Here is a 12,881-nt window from a genome sequence, read left to right as displayed (position 1 = left end):
CTTCTCTTTTAATGCGATATACTTATAGGGACGGCCTGCGTTTCAAACCTCCCCCTGCTAACTCTTGGAAGGAGAACGAGAAGCACATGTAGACAATCAGCTTGTGACCCACGCATTCCTTTCGTTTACGGTACGGCGGTCCTGCTTTGAGACCAGGGGGGGGACTTGTACACCGACATGAACACAAACCAGGGGAGATGGATAACCCCTCCACCGACAGATGCTTTGCAGATCCTTAGCTTTAATTGGGCAGCGTGTGGATGCAGCATGTGTGCTGTTATGAGTGGGGCCACAGGGAGCATGTGTGCTGCTATGAGAGGGGCCACAGATGAGAGGGGCCACTGAGAGCCACTCGGACAGGCCGGCCCCTCCCCTCCCTCTGACATCTGATCCTATAAGTTAATGAAATCAGCGTGTGACTCTTAAAGCAGAACTAAGGCGCAAAATCAACATCAAAACAGCGCTAGGCTTTAGGAGGGGAATACCGGTGACCTTTGTAAGAAAATCTCTCTGGATATAAAGTTAGCCACACGACGCCACGCTGCAGGACGCCGCGATGAGGTCCGGGCCGTCTCAGACGCAGTCTGATAACACTCGTGTTTTAAGACACTCAGGATATTATCTCCAGGGTTTTTTCCGAAGGGAAAATCGTTGCAAGGTGTTAACTCGTCCTTGGATCTGCGCGCGAGCTGCCGAACACAGGAAGAAAGCAGACACCCAATATTCACTCCGAGCAGAACCCGCCCCTCGGGCCCAGAGCACTGAAGACGGAACCTAACTAATTCAAGAACCTTCAGAACCGTCTGTCTCAAATCATCATTTCACTTCTATCTGCCCAATGCAGACTTCTTGTGCACCATATGTCTAATTATATTCAACACCAGAGCTTGAATAGCTTCAGCTTTCGGGAAATTAAATCAACTGAAGTGCTATCTGTTCTCATCCATTTAAAATCTAGCAAGGGTCCTGGCTTAAGATGGATTTAAAGATGAATAGTCAAGATTAAATAAATAAATTCAGACTCAATGTTTTTTTTGGGGGGGGGAAGCAATTTCATTCAGCATCTTTCTAAAAGCTCTGTGGATGTATTAGGCTTTTTTTTATATAGAAATGATTTGTCTTCATAAAAGTCTTATCTATACGACCTTTAAAACTAAGTTTATTGAATGGGCTGCCAATATATTGATGTATCCCCAAGGAAACGTATCCTGAAAATAAAATACATTTTCCTAAGAGAGAGAGAGAGAGAGAGAGAGAGAGAAGGAGAGAAACAGAGTGACAGAGAGAGAGAGAGAGAGAGAGAGAGAGAGAGAGAGAGTGCCAGAGAGAAAGACAGAGAGAGAGAGAGAGAGAGAGAGAGAGAGAGAGAGAGAGGGAGAGAAACAGAGTGACACAGAGAGAGAGAGAGAGAGAGCGCCAGAGAGAGAGAGCGCCAGAGAGAGAGAGAGAGAGAGAGAGAGAGAGAGAGGGGGGAAGAACAAAAAACAGGAAGAGTGAGATAGTGCATTGAAGGAGTACGAGTCACAGTCTACTACTAAGTACTTCCATATGGCTAACCTCCGCGGTAATGATCTGCTAAGAGAGTTCCCTGAGCTGGAGCTGTTTTAATCAGGCCTGGGTCACCCACTTCTATCATCCACAAACTAGGCCTAGTAGCCACCACCTCTAGGGTAGCTTAAGGTAACAATGAAAAGGGGATTCTTCCAATCCATGATCCTATCCTCCAATCCATGATCCTATCCTCCAATCCATGATCCTATCTTCCAATCCATGATCCTATCCTCCAATCCATGATCCTATCCTCCAATCCATGATCCTATCCTCCAATCCATGATCCTATCCTCCAATCCATGATCCTACGACCTATAACCCAGGGGGAAGAGAGTCTCCTTTCAGCGCTGAAAGATTGGAAACCGGAGGCGCCCAGGTTAACCACGTGTAGCTTCTCCACGGGTTCGTCTGCCTTGATAGAGTTCAAACCAACGCAGGAGGAGAGAGAGGAGCGGAGAGTCTCACCAGCACAATGAGGTGACATGTGCTTAATGGGGCCACGGCCGAGGCCCTGTGTGCGTGGGTCACCCGACACGCGGGACTCGCCGGCTATAAATAGAAAGGAAATGGGATTGTTTTCCCGATCGCCTCTGGCCAGGAAGGAAGTGCTCACACGTAGGGCTGCCGGAGAACGCCGCTACCTGCTTTGTCCTCTGTCAGGTGGCGGACAATGGAGAGGACGACCTTCGGTGGCCCCGCCTCCGTGAAGCAGCCGTACCGGCGAGTCTTCCTCGCCAGCCTGGTCCTCCCTCTCTCCGCCCGGTAGCTGACGCCAGCGTTTTACCAAATCGGTTCTACGCGAACGAGCACGCTCGGGCTTTAGGTGACGCCGGCACTCATGAATACCGAGTTTTGACCTTTAATAAGCTGGCAGCGTCGCCGATAAGGGAGAATAAATGAAATGGAATTCAAATTGGCGCAATCATTTTTCGGTAAATGGAAATTTCTTATCTTGAACTTTTTTTTTTTTACAGGTTAATGACATCCAGGAAGTAGTCTGCTCCTCTGTTCTTCAGAGTCCATTGAAACAATAGGAAGTCTGCACAGCAACACAGTCCCTCCCCAGCGCTGGAGGAGGAGGGGGAGGGGGGGCAGGTAGGGAAGAACGGATAGTTTCTGTCTCCGCCCATTGTGTACGATGTGTGGCGTTCACACAGGCGTGGGGGGCGGAAATACCGATGGTCAATGCTTTTTACATAAGTAGACGTACCAGCCGGGATCCGACTATGATTCCCCTTCCTTCCTGCCTCCCAAACACGGCTAACAAGTGAGTCTGTCTGTGTAAAACACAACTAGGTTTTGTTATCATTCCAACTGCCTACAGCTAGACTTGAACTGAACTCTCAGAGTTGCTGTGTTGTAATGGCAGTGTTGATGTGATATTTAACCTAATGCCTAACTGACTGGTTCACTAGTAATCCGGTTCACTAATCTGTTTCCTGTATCACAGGCCTATGGTAATGTTTGACTGGAATCTCCATAGAATACTATAGCCTACTATTTGCTATACATAAACTTAGTATACCAAAGTTTGGCCTTTGCCGTGACCAAGTGCATGAAGGGAGATAAAATAGCCTTAATGTATTATTAATATAACGAATGTAGCACATTTGTCAAGCTGATGATGCTAGCACTCTTAGACATCCTTCACCATAACCTACTCTTCAATTCTCAGTACACCAGCTGCTTTCAAATAGAAACCCCGACATAACCACAACAGTATGTTAAGCCACATAAGATAACAAAGTTATAACAGCATCATTCCTAATTATTTCACCATGGGAGTCTGGGGCGACCTTTGAGCATGTCTGCGTGTTCACCTGGGGTCGCATAATAAGAACAGGCTTGCAGAAGGATTCTCATAACGTTGAGTTACAGTAGGGGTAAATAACAGGGAAATAATCTGGCATTCTCTTGGATTATATTATTTATTCTCCTTTTCCTTCCAGGCACAGTGAGGTCATCGGGTCACAAGCAAAGAATCTGCAAAGAAGCTGTGGCTGAGGTCAAAGTTCATCCGGGCATTTTTCATCCAAGATCCAAAACGGCTTTAGCTAGAAATGAAAAGGATGACAAGTCTGATCTGTACATTAATCCGCTGGCATTAGCGTGTGCCCACGGGAATGACTGAGACGGGTCACCGCGGAGAGAGAGCCGTCTCTCCGCGGTCCTCACAAAGACACGTTAGGGACCGACTCGAGTCACGTGCTCCGCAGCGGCGCGGGGGAAGAGTCGAGACACGTTCTGGAAGGCGATCATTTACACAGAATTTACAGTCTACACCCGAGGCTGTGGGAAAGTGACTCAAACTGACATGCGTGTGAATCCTTCAGGAAGCACCAGACAAGCCATTACTCACCCCCAACCCCCAACCCCCATACCCAATAAACATGCACTTCACCTGGGTTAGCCTGAACCAACATCACCCCCAACCCCAATACACATGCACTTCAGCTGGGTTAGCCTGAACCAACATCACCCCCAACCCCCACACCCAATACACATGCACTTCACCTGGGTTAGCCTGAACCAACATCACCCCCAACCCCCATACCCAATACACATGCACTTCACCTGGGTTAGCCTGAATAACTTCATACCTTACGCAACACGATGACTTCTACAACTCATTAGCCCGACTCAACATCCAAACCACAGTCCCAATTACCATATCTGTCAAAAAAATTAAATAAAACGCTTTCAAAAAGAACTAGTGACCTCAGAGTCCCTTCAGCCTCCTTACTTGACGGCTTCTAGAACGCACGCCCAAACAAGGAGGACAAAAAACAACATCCTGATGAGATCATCAAGCCGAGCCCAAACAGCATCACAAAAGCAATTCATCAGAATCAGAGGGGGATCATTTCCTGCTGCGGTCCGTCTTGATTCCTCTGCTGTATCGATTTATCCGGACACACCATCAGCGTGCTCCGTCCACAGAAACACAGGCCCTAGCTATGCTAGCAGTGGGCTAACACTAGCGGGGAGAGCATTTCCAACAGGCTTAGAACGAAGGTGAACCTGTCCGGTACCTCAGGCCGAGCCTAACACCGGCAGTAGGCAGATATTCCACAGCTGTGGCTTCATGCTATTTGATCAGGGTCAAACATTAACAGGCCAAGGTTTAAAGTCTACACAGGCCGTCGTCTGCAGGCACACTATCCGCCACCCACAGAGCTCCCCTCTGACGGCGTCTGGGTCGCTCATGACAGGCCGTCACTCTCCGGCCTGGTGTCTGAACAAAGACGGAGAGAGCAGATCGGGTCGAAGGCGGCGCTGATGGCGGGGGGGGGCGGGACTCTCCGGAGCCGTCGACCTGGTCGGCACCAGATGTGCAGCACCAGTAAATCACTCCGGGGGAATTTGGCTGATAAACATTCCACAGGTGTCCGCAGCTCAGACGGCTTCGCAGATAAGAGCTCAGCGCCACTCAACGCCAGCGCATGAGCTTATTATTAGCCCGGTCTCGCAAACACGGGAACGCGCGCGGCTTCGGGAGGCCGAGGAAACTCCAAGGTATGAAAGGGAGGCAGAATGGTGCAGAAGAATAGTAGCTTTGCGATAGGCCGTACAGCCGACTATAGGGTTAAAATGTTTCAATGTCACAAGAGAGTAGAGTCGTCACCTTGAGCCTGTTCCAATGGTGACGTTCTCTGAGGGACCGCTGGCCCGCAGAGGAGCAAGGCCCCTCTTGGTTACAGCACAGTCATAACGTCTAGACCTGGACACCTCTCACCCTGCGTTTCCAAACGCTCGGCAAAAATGTTAATCAATAACAGCTGTTGTGACAAGAGGAGGTGGTTTAAAATACACGCACGGCACACACACACGCGCACACACACACACACACACACACACACACTTGGTCCATTACTTAACCAGGCTTGGAACTCAAACTGTGTGAGAGAGAGAGGTTGTGGCTTCTTTAATTAATGAATTATCCCTGTTTCTGTTCAGATGGCGGAAATACCTTGAGATGAATGTATTAATTAAAGCGTGGAATCACAAACCGTTTATTTAATTTTTTTTAGGGGGGGGCGGAGCAAGAAGAGAGTTGTGGTTTTCAACTGTCTTTTCTCAGCAGAGCTAAAGAGGCCAGTCTGAATTTCACAGGGTGGTACAGTCGTTCTGTTTGCTCTCCACATTCTCCCAGCTCAAAGCTGCGCTCAGAAACTAGGCCTCAACACTGCCTGCTTCCCGCTAACCGAAAGTCAACTCACTACGCACGGTTCTCGTTGTTGTGTTTTAATCGATGGCCTAGAGGGAACCAACACAATTAAACAATGGGGTTAAAAGAGTTTAAGGATATAGCCTAGCAGTTCCAGACACAGAATACTGCCTTGAACCCTTGAGGAACTGCTCCTAATGCATTTTACACAATGCTCTATCGCCTTTGGCAGGGCAGTCTACTCGTTAATGTATCTTAATGGCTGCAATGCGTGAAGATTGGCTGCTGGCAATTCAACAGATCAGCACCAAGATTCTACAGTGCTGCTACAGTAACAGACTATGGATTCATGTAACGCCAATTGTCAGGACGTTCAGAAAAAATCAGCGTGTCATGAACAGGAAAAACTACAGATGAAAAAAAAACACTTTATTCTGTCATAAAAGCCTCCCACCCTGACCCAGAGTGGTGACTTTGTAGAGCCTGCAAGCCGTCTCCGTGCATGTGGTCGGCGACTGCGTCCGAGCCCCTGTGTTGCTTCAACTGCAGCTCACAGGGGCCCATTCAAGTTCCTGTACCTGTACCCTTCTCAACAGGCCCCTCAAACCACTCCAACAACCGTCCGCGACACACGTAACATCGTCCAAATCGTGGTCTACAGGTCCCACTTGTTCTCAAACACCGGAGGCCCTTCTGCGGTTAAGAGTAGGACGATCATCATCAATTCACCGTTTCAGATAAACCCCATGACCGTCCACAGCTCAAGCAAGCACCGTTGAGGGTCTGGTGGACTGATCCTCTGTTATACTGCTACTGGTGTCTGACACTTCTGACAAATACTAAGAAAGGTCTGTCACACGGGGTATTGTGCCCTGGTTTGAGTTTTTCTCTCCGTTTCTAAATACGGGAAAATCAAATAATAAATATATAATGTCCCCCAGTTACCAAACTGAACAGAGAAAGCCATGAAAACAAATTGCCACGCAATACCCCCTGTCCTCTACCCCCTGTCATCGCCAGACACACAAACAAGTGATCCTGCTGAACTAATGACAGGTAATGAGGGTGCTTATCTCAACTGAACTTCCCATCAGTGGACATGTAATATCTGTCTTTATTACTGGACTCATGTGTCCCTCTGCATAATGCGGCCAGTGTGTCAGCGTGGCCTTGGTTTAAGCCGCCCTGAGCACTTGTCATGACAGGCTCCACTGACTCTCTCTGTCCTCAGACACACCAGCGTGTCTCTGGTGCCCTAGCACCTGTTAGGTTAACTGGCCAACTGGCTGCCCACCCTGGGAGCCAACCAGGGCCTCTCCACTGGGACAACACACCCTCACTTCAAACACACAATTCACCCAGTCACTACACGTGGTTTTGTAGAATTTCAGATGCGTTTGAACCAGGCTGTTGGCTGTCCTTTATATAATATGTATGGTAAAGAAATGCTCCACCTTTTCTCAGATGTGGCCAAATCAATTATTTTTTATCAATCGATTCCAACATCAAAATGGGTCAGTTTGATGTCAACCTTGATGGATCTTTCAAGGTAGCTTTTAGGCTGCTAAACAGGACATTCAAAGCTACAGTCATTGATTTCATCAGGTTCTGTTGATCAAAGAAGAACCTGACATTTCAGCATGGACAACTTGACAGGTAGAGAGGGGAGTAGCACCCGAGGTCTCCTGAACACAGGCACGCTGGGGAAAAAAAGCAGGCCTGCCCTATCTATATAAACGTTGCTCTGACTTCAATGACTCAGTCCATGTGGGCGAGCAGATTACAACATCTGGGTTGGGTCTTGATTTCAAAACCACCGCATCTAATCTAAAAATATAGTAACCCCAAGCATCAAACAAGACCACATCTTAAATGTGGTGTAATGACATTTTTTTCCTGTTCAGGGGACCGCGAAGCAGGATGTCCCCCGTGGAGGTGGCTTGGTCCCGTTTCTCTACAAAACTCCTTGATATCGCCCACTAGTATCAGCAACAGAACTGATCTTTCCTGGGAGTCACAGTCTTTTCAGTTCTTTTCACAGTCAACAAAAGTCTAGTCATTTCTAGGCTTTAAAAGAAAGTAAAACAATGAATTAAGTTGAACGATGTTAGCCAATGTTTTTAAATACGTTTAAATACATTTGATTCAGGCACCCCGTGAAGACCCAGGTCTTGTCGACTGACAAGTGACTCGTAACTTATTAAAGAATATGTCAGAAAAGACTAAACCGATTCGGGATGGGAAAACGTTTGTCACCAGTAACGTTTCTTAATGACAGTATCTTGAGCTGTCAAGACAACTAGGCTACATTATGGCCAAGATCCTCATTACTAGGCATATTCTGTCCACGAAAATACATATAAAAGTAGCAGAAGCCTTTCATTCGGTTGAGTTCAATCAATTTACCAAACGCACAAATTGTAAATCTTATGAACTCGACGTTAGCCTCCCTCTCAACTCAAGAGACATGTCCCAACATATTCTTGCGGGCTTCATACAAAACTCTCAAGGCAAGTCTCCAAAGTCTCGCCGGTAAATGCGCATACACGTCCCACTCAGCTACTTAGCTAAAACAATGTTGATAAACAAGCCGACGTTGAACTTTTATGAAGTGGAAATATTTACCTGGTATATGTCATGGATATCCCACGCGAAAAAGTTTTCTTACGGCTTATCTCCACATGAATCCCCTGACGAACCAAAGGTAGGCTGGATCAGCTCCTGGATCAGATCCTGGATCAGCTCCTCCTCTCCTGACACCGCTCAGAGCGCAGCTCCATGAGGTCACTGGTGGAGGGGGGGGGCATCAACACGGGGGCTGGTCACCAAGGTGCCCCCACGATCACTGCATGCCTCATGAGCATGTTATGGTTGCAGTCACACATCTAAATGCAACTTAATCAATGTTTATTTGTTATTGAGTGCATTGTAGGCCTAAATGTAAAGCACGTTGGGCTGCATTTTATGTAAGGTGCTCTATAAATATTTTATTATTATTATTATTTTGATTAAGTTTGGTTTTACTAGCTGTTTTTATTTATTTATAATATAATATAATATGTACTGTTGAGCAGTTCCCTATCCATTAACAATTTTCTGAAGCAAATCAAATCAACCTCGACTTGCTCCTCTTAAGAGTATTATAATAGTCAGGTCTATGGCGACACCATGTGGCACAGATATGTAATAGCAAGTGTTGGTTATACTGGAGGAACAGCATACTGTGTGAGTGAAGTGAACATTGAATCATCATCATCATTACCGAGTGGAGTTGTGATTAAACAGCCCGAATTTATTTCACACCATATCTATTACCTCAGCTTTGGCAGTGAAGAGTGTAACGAAAGATTCTCTTTACTGGTGCTTCTTCTTAGAGACTTCTTGTAGGTGTGACGCAGACAGGAGGCAGGTGCAGAGAAACAGGCAGACAGGCAGGCAGGCGGACGGACGGACGGACGGACGGACGGACGGACGGACAGACAGACAGACAGACAGACAGACAGACAGACTAGCACGCACGTGTACGGTAGTACTGTCGTCTGCGTCTGCGGCGGGACGCAAACCTGCACATCCTTTATACCAGGAGAGTGAGTTTCAGCAGCTACTCGCTACCATGACCTCAGAGGACTACACTCACTCCACCAGGGTTTACAGGGACTCACCATTCACACGGTCACACACGTGCGCGCGCACACACACACACACACACACACCGGCAGGCAGGCAGAAATACAGACAGACATACAGATAGACATACAGACAGACACGTATGCATGCAAGCAGCCAGACAGGCAGGCAGGCAGCCAGACAGACAGGCAGGCAGGCAGGCAGCCAGACAGACAGACAGGCAGCCAGACAGAGAGGCAGACAGACAGCCAGACAGACAGACAGACAGGCATCCAGACAGGCATCCAGACAGGCATCCAGACTGACAGACAGACAGACAGACAGACAGACAGACAGACAAACAGACAGACAGACAGACAGACAGACAGACAGACATCCAGACAGACAGCCAGACAGACAGGCAGACAGCCAGACAGACAGACAGACAGACAGACAGACAGACAAACAGACAGACAGGCATCCAGCCAGCCAGACAGGCATCCAGACAGACAGGCAGCCAGCCAGGCAGCCTGACAGGCAGACAGGCAGGGTTATTGTCGGACTCCAGTGTTTTCTGGGCAGGCAGTGGCCATCACAGGACCAGTTAGCCTCATCAGAAGGCAGATAATGTGCAGTCCCAGGCAGGATAATGCACCATGAGGCCCACCAACTGCTCCTTCCCTCAAACAGAGCCTGGGAGAGAGAGGAGTGGGTATCGCCGGTACAGACGGTAGCACAGGCTCCTTCCCTCAAACAGAGCCTGGGAGAGAGAGGAGTGGGTATCGCCGGTACAGACGGTAGCACAGGCTCCTTCCCTCAAACAGAGCCTGGGAGAGAGAGGAGTGTGTGTCGCCGGTACAGACGGTAGCACAGGCTCCTTCCCTCAAACAGAGCCTGGGAGAGAGAGGAGTGGGTATCGCCGGTACAGACGGTAGCACAGGCTCCTTCCCTCAAACAGAGCCTGGGAGAGAGAGGAGTGTGTGTCGCCGGTACAGACGGTAGCACAGGCTCCTTCCCTCAAACAGAGCCTGGGAGAGAAAGGAGTGGGTATCGCCGGTACAGACGGTAGCACAGGCTCCTTCCCTCAAACAGAGCCTGGGAGAGAGAGGAGTGTGTGTCGCCGGTACAGATGGTAGCACAGCGCTAGCGTGGTCTGCATGAGCAGCACAGAGCGGCAGGTCAGCAAGTCACCATCTCAGTGGTATTATCAAGCATGGTTTTTTGGCATATAAACAGAGATATGAACAACATACTGATAGGCAGGCAAACACAAGAATGTGCGTGCACACACACACACACACACACACACACACACACACACACACACACACACAGACACCTGCTGTGTGCTCTCAAAGATTACAAACAAGATATTTCAAACGGTGGTTTCAGAATCAGGTTTGTCTGCAAAGTACATTTTCACATACAAGGAATTTGATTGGGTGGGTGGCGCACAGAAAACTGGCATATAAAAAAAGAAATTAAACATACTGGAATAAAAATGTAAATAGGCCTCTATACCCGCAGTAGAAGTTAAGAAGGACATATTTTATCTTCTAAGGCTTACTTTCTCAAACAGACACACATGATCTATGCTCAGTATATGAACTGTGTTCCACTCATCAAATCAAATCAAGTTTATTTATATAGCACAGTTTCATACAAGCGAAAGCAATTCAAAGTGCTTCACAGTAATAAAACAAAGGCCATACGAAAACGATACTCCTCACTTCCCTATCCAGACATCCAGTGACTCTGTAGGGATGTAAATACTGTAGCTGGATCTCTTCATTATGCATGGCGACAGGTAAGCAGCCCCAAAACGCTACGAATCAAAGAGCCTCAAACGCAGTCTGGAGAAGGGACAGAACAAAGACTGCTCCTCATATTCCATCCAATCCCACCATCTGCTGGGATGGAAGCTGGCATGGAGCCGGACACAGCTGTTGTAAAAATGGTTTCCACCACTATTATATGCTGTCTCCATCTTACAAAATGCCTCAGGGTAGTAAGGCCTATCTACGGGCTTTAATAACGTCTCCTTCTCTGGCTTTGCTTGGTGCCACTGAGACGAGAGAACAAAGGATGAAATATAAGCAGCCAGGAGCCTTGAAAGTAGAGAACAAATGAAATGGTTGGTAATCTGGGTTTGGCTCCCTCATCTCTCTGTCTCTCTCCCTGTCTCCCCCCCCCCCCCCCCCCCCCCCACACACACACATTCCAGGTCATATTCATCCACCCTGCATCCACCCCTACAGCCAGGCCCTATCACACTCCCTCCTGCATTCCACAAGTCTCTCACCTGATATTAATATTTACTTCCCCCAACATTACAGGGCTGAACACTTCTCGTGTTTGATTGAAGAAGCCCAGTTGCGTCTATATAATGTTTGCTCTCAAAGAAGTGCTTCAATGCCAGAACTTGGTTGGATGGGATCATCTTCACTACAGGAAGCCCTTTGTGGAAGGACATGAGAACTTCCTACAAAGAGACATTCAATTCAAAGACACAGGCCCTCTAGTGAGTTTCTGTGGCAACAGCATGACATGCACTGGCATTATTAATAGCATCTATCTTGCCAGCAATATGGGCAAGGATTCGGACCAGATTAGATTTGGAGAACGTATGCCCAAAATACACTTTGTAGTAGTTAGGGGAATCACAAACTCAGGCCTACTGGTGCTGGACACCTATAGAGGATTTTCTGGCACACGTACATATATATATATATATATATATATATATATATATATATATACTGTTTTATTATTAAATATATATGTATATATATAAGGTGCTCTGTTCGATTTACTGCACGTTTTGTAAAAAAAAAAAAAAATCCAATATATGCAATAAATAAATAATAATAAATAGGTCCAGGGGAGTCATAACTGTCTGTACAGAAATATAGCCAACGGTGTCGTGCCTGTGGGGCAAATGCACAATCTATTTTTATTATGAGCGAAGCCGGCCCGGCGCTGAGCCCCACCCCCTGAACGGCACCGTATATAAGAGAGGGGCAGCGTCATCTTAATCTGACTGTGAAACCCTTATTCTAACCCCAACCCACACTAGGGACTGGAAGAAGGACACCAAAACCAACCGGCCGATCTCCACTGCACAAGTAGAGTAGTCGTGAGAGCATTAGACTCCCACCCGGGAGACGGGGGTTCAAGGTCCCCGTGGGGATGACTTTATGGGACTATACCCCAAACCTCCACACGTTCATCCTGTCACTCCAATCTTTTTATCCCTTACCTTTGTCCAGAAACAGAAGTTGAACCAATTGCAGCGAAATAGCTAACAATACGGGAATCATCAGTGTAACTGCTTTAGCCACTGACCGCTACCATTAATGTTATGGAAGCTGCTGCTAGTTGTTGTGAGCTCATGATCTAACTGGCTATCCCGCTTTTATTGTGCTGGGTTAGAATTGGAAGCATTGGAACTGATGTGTCCAGGCGACAAGATCTTAATTTATCAGACATTATTTAATGTAATTTCAAGTCACAGCTATTTCAGTGGCGTGACTAGCTTCCGTCCTACCAGTCCTGA

At 47.5% G+C, this 12,881-nt stretch overlaps 1 protein-coding gene across 1 annotated transcript in view; it reads right to left on the bottom strand.

The window, feature by feature from the left end:
• The window catches only part of LOC311312929 (protein TANC1-like), a gene marked incomplete at its 3' end in the record, with an annotated part of 118,509 nt that extends 110,094 nt beyond the window's left edge, over positions 1-8,415 (bottom strand). The window contains exon 1 of the mRNA XM_084442937.1: positions 8,345-8,415. The remainder of the gene's footprint in view (positions 1-8,344) is intronic.
• Positions 8,416-12,881: the final 4,466 nt, after the last annotated feature.

Source organism: Borostomias antarcticus, assembly GCF_949987555.1.
Source record: "Borostomias antarcticus genome assembly, chromosome: 9".
Classification (NCBI taxonomy): domain Eukaryota; kingdom Metazoa; phylum Chordata; class Actinopteri; order Stomiiformes; family Stomiidae; genus Borostomias; species Borostomias antarcticus.
Note: the sequence above shows the minus strand (reverse complement) of the source record. Positions and strands in the feature narration are given on the sequence as shown.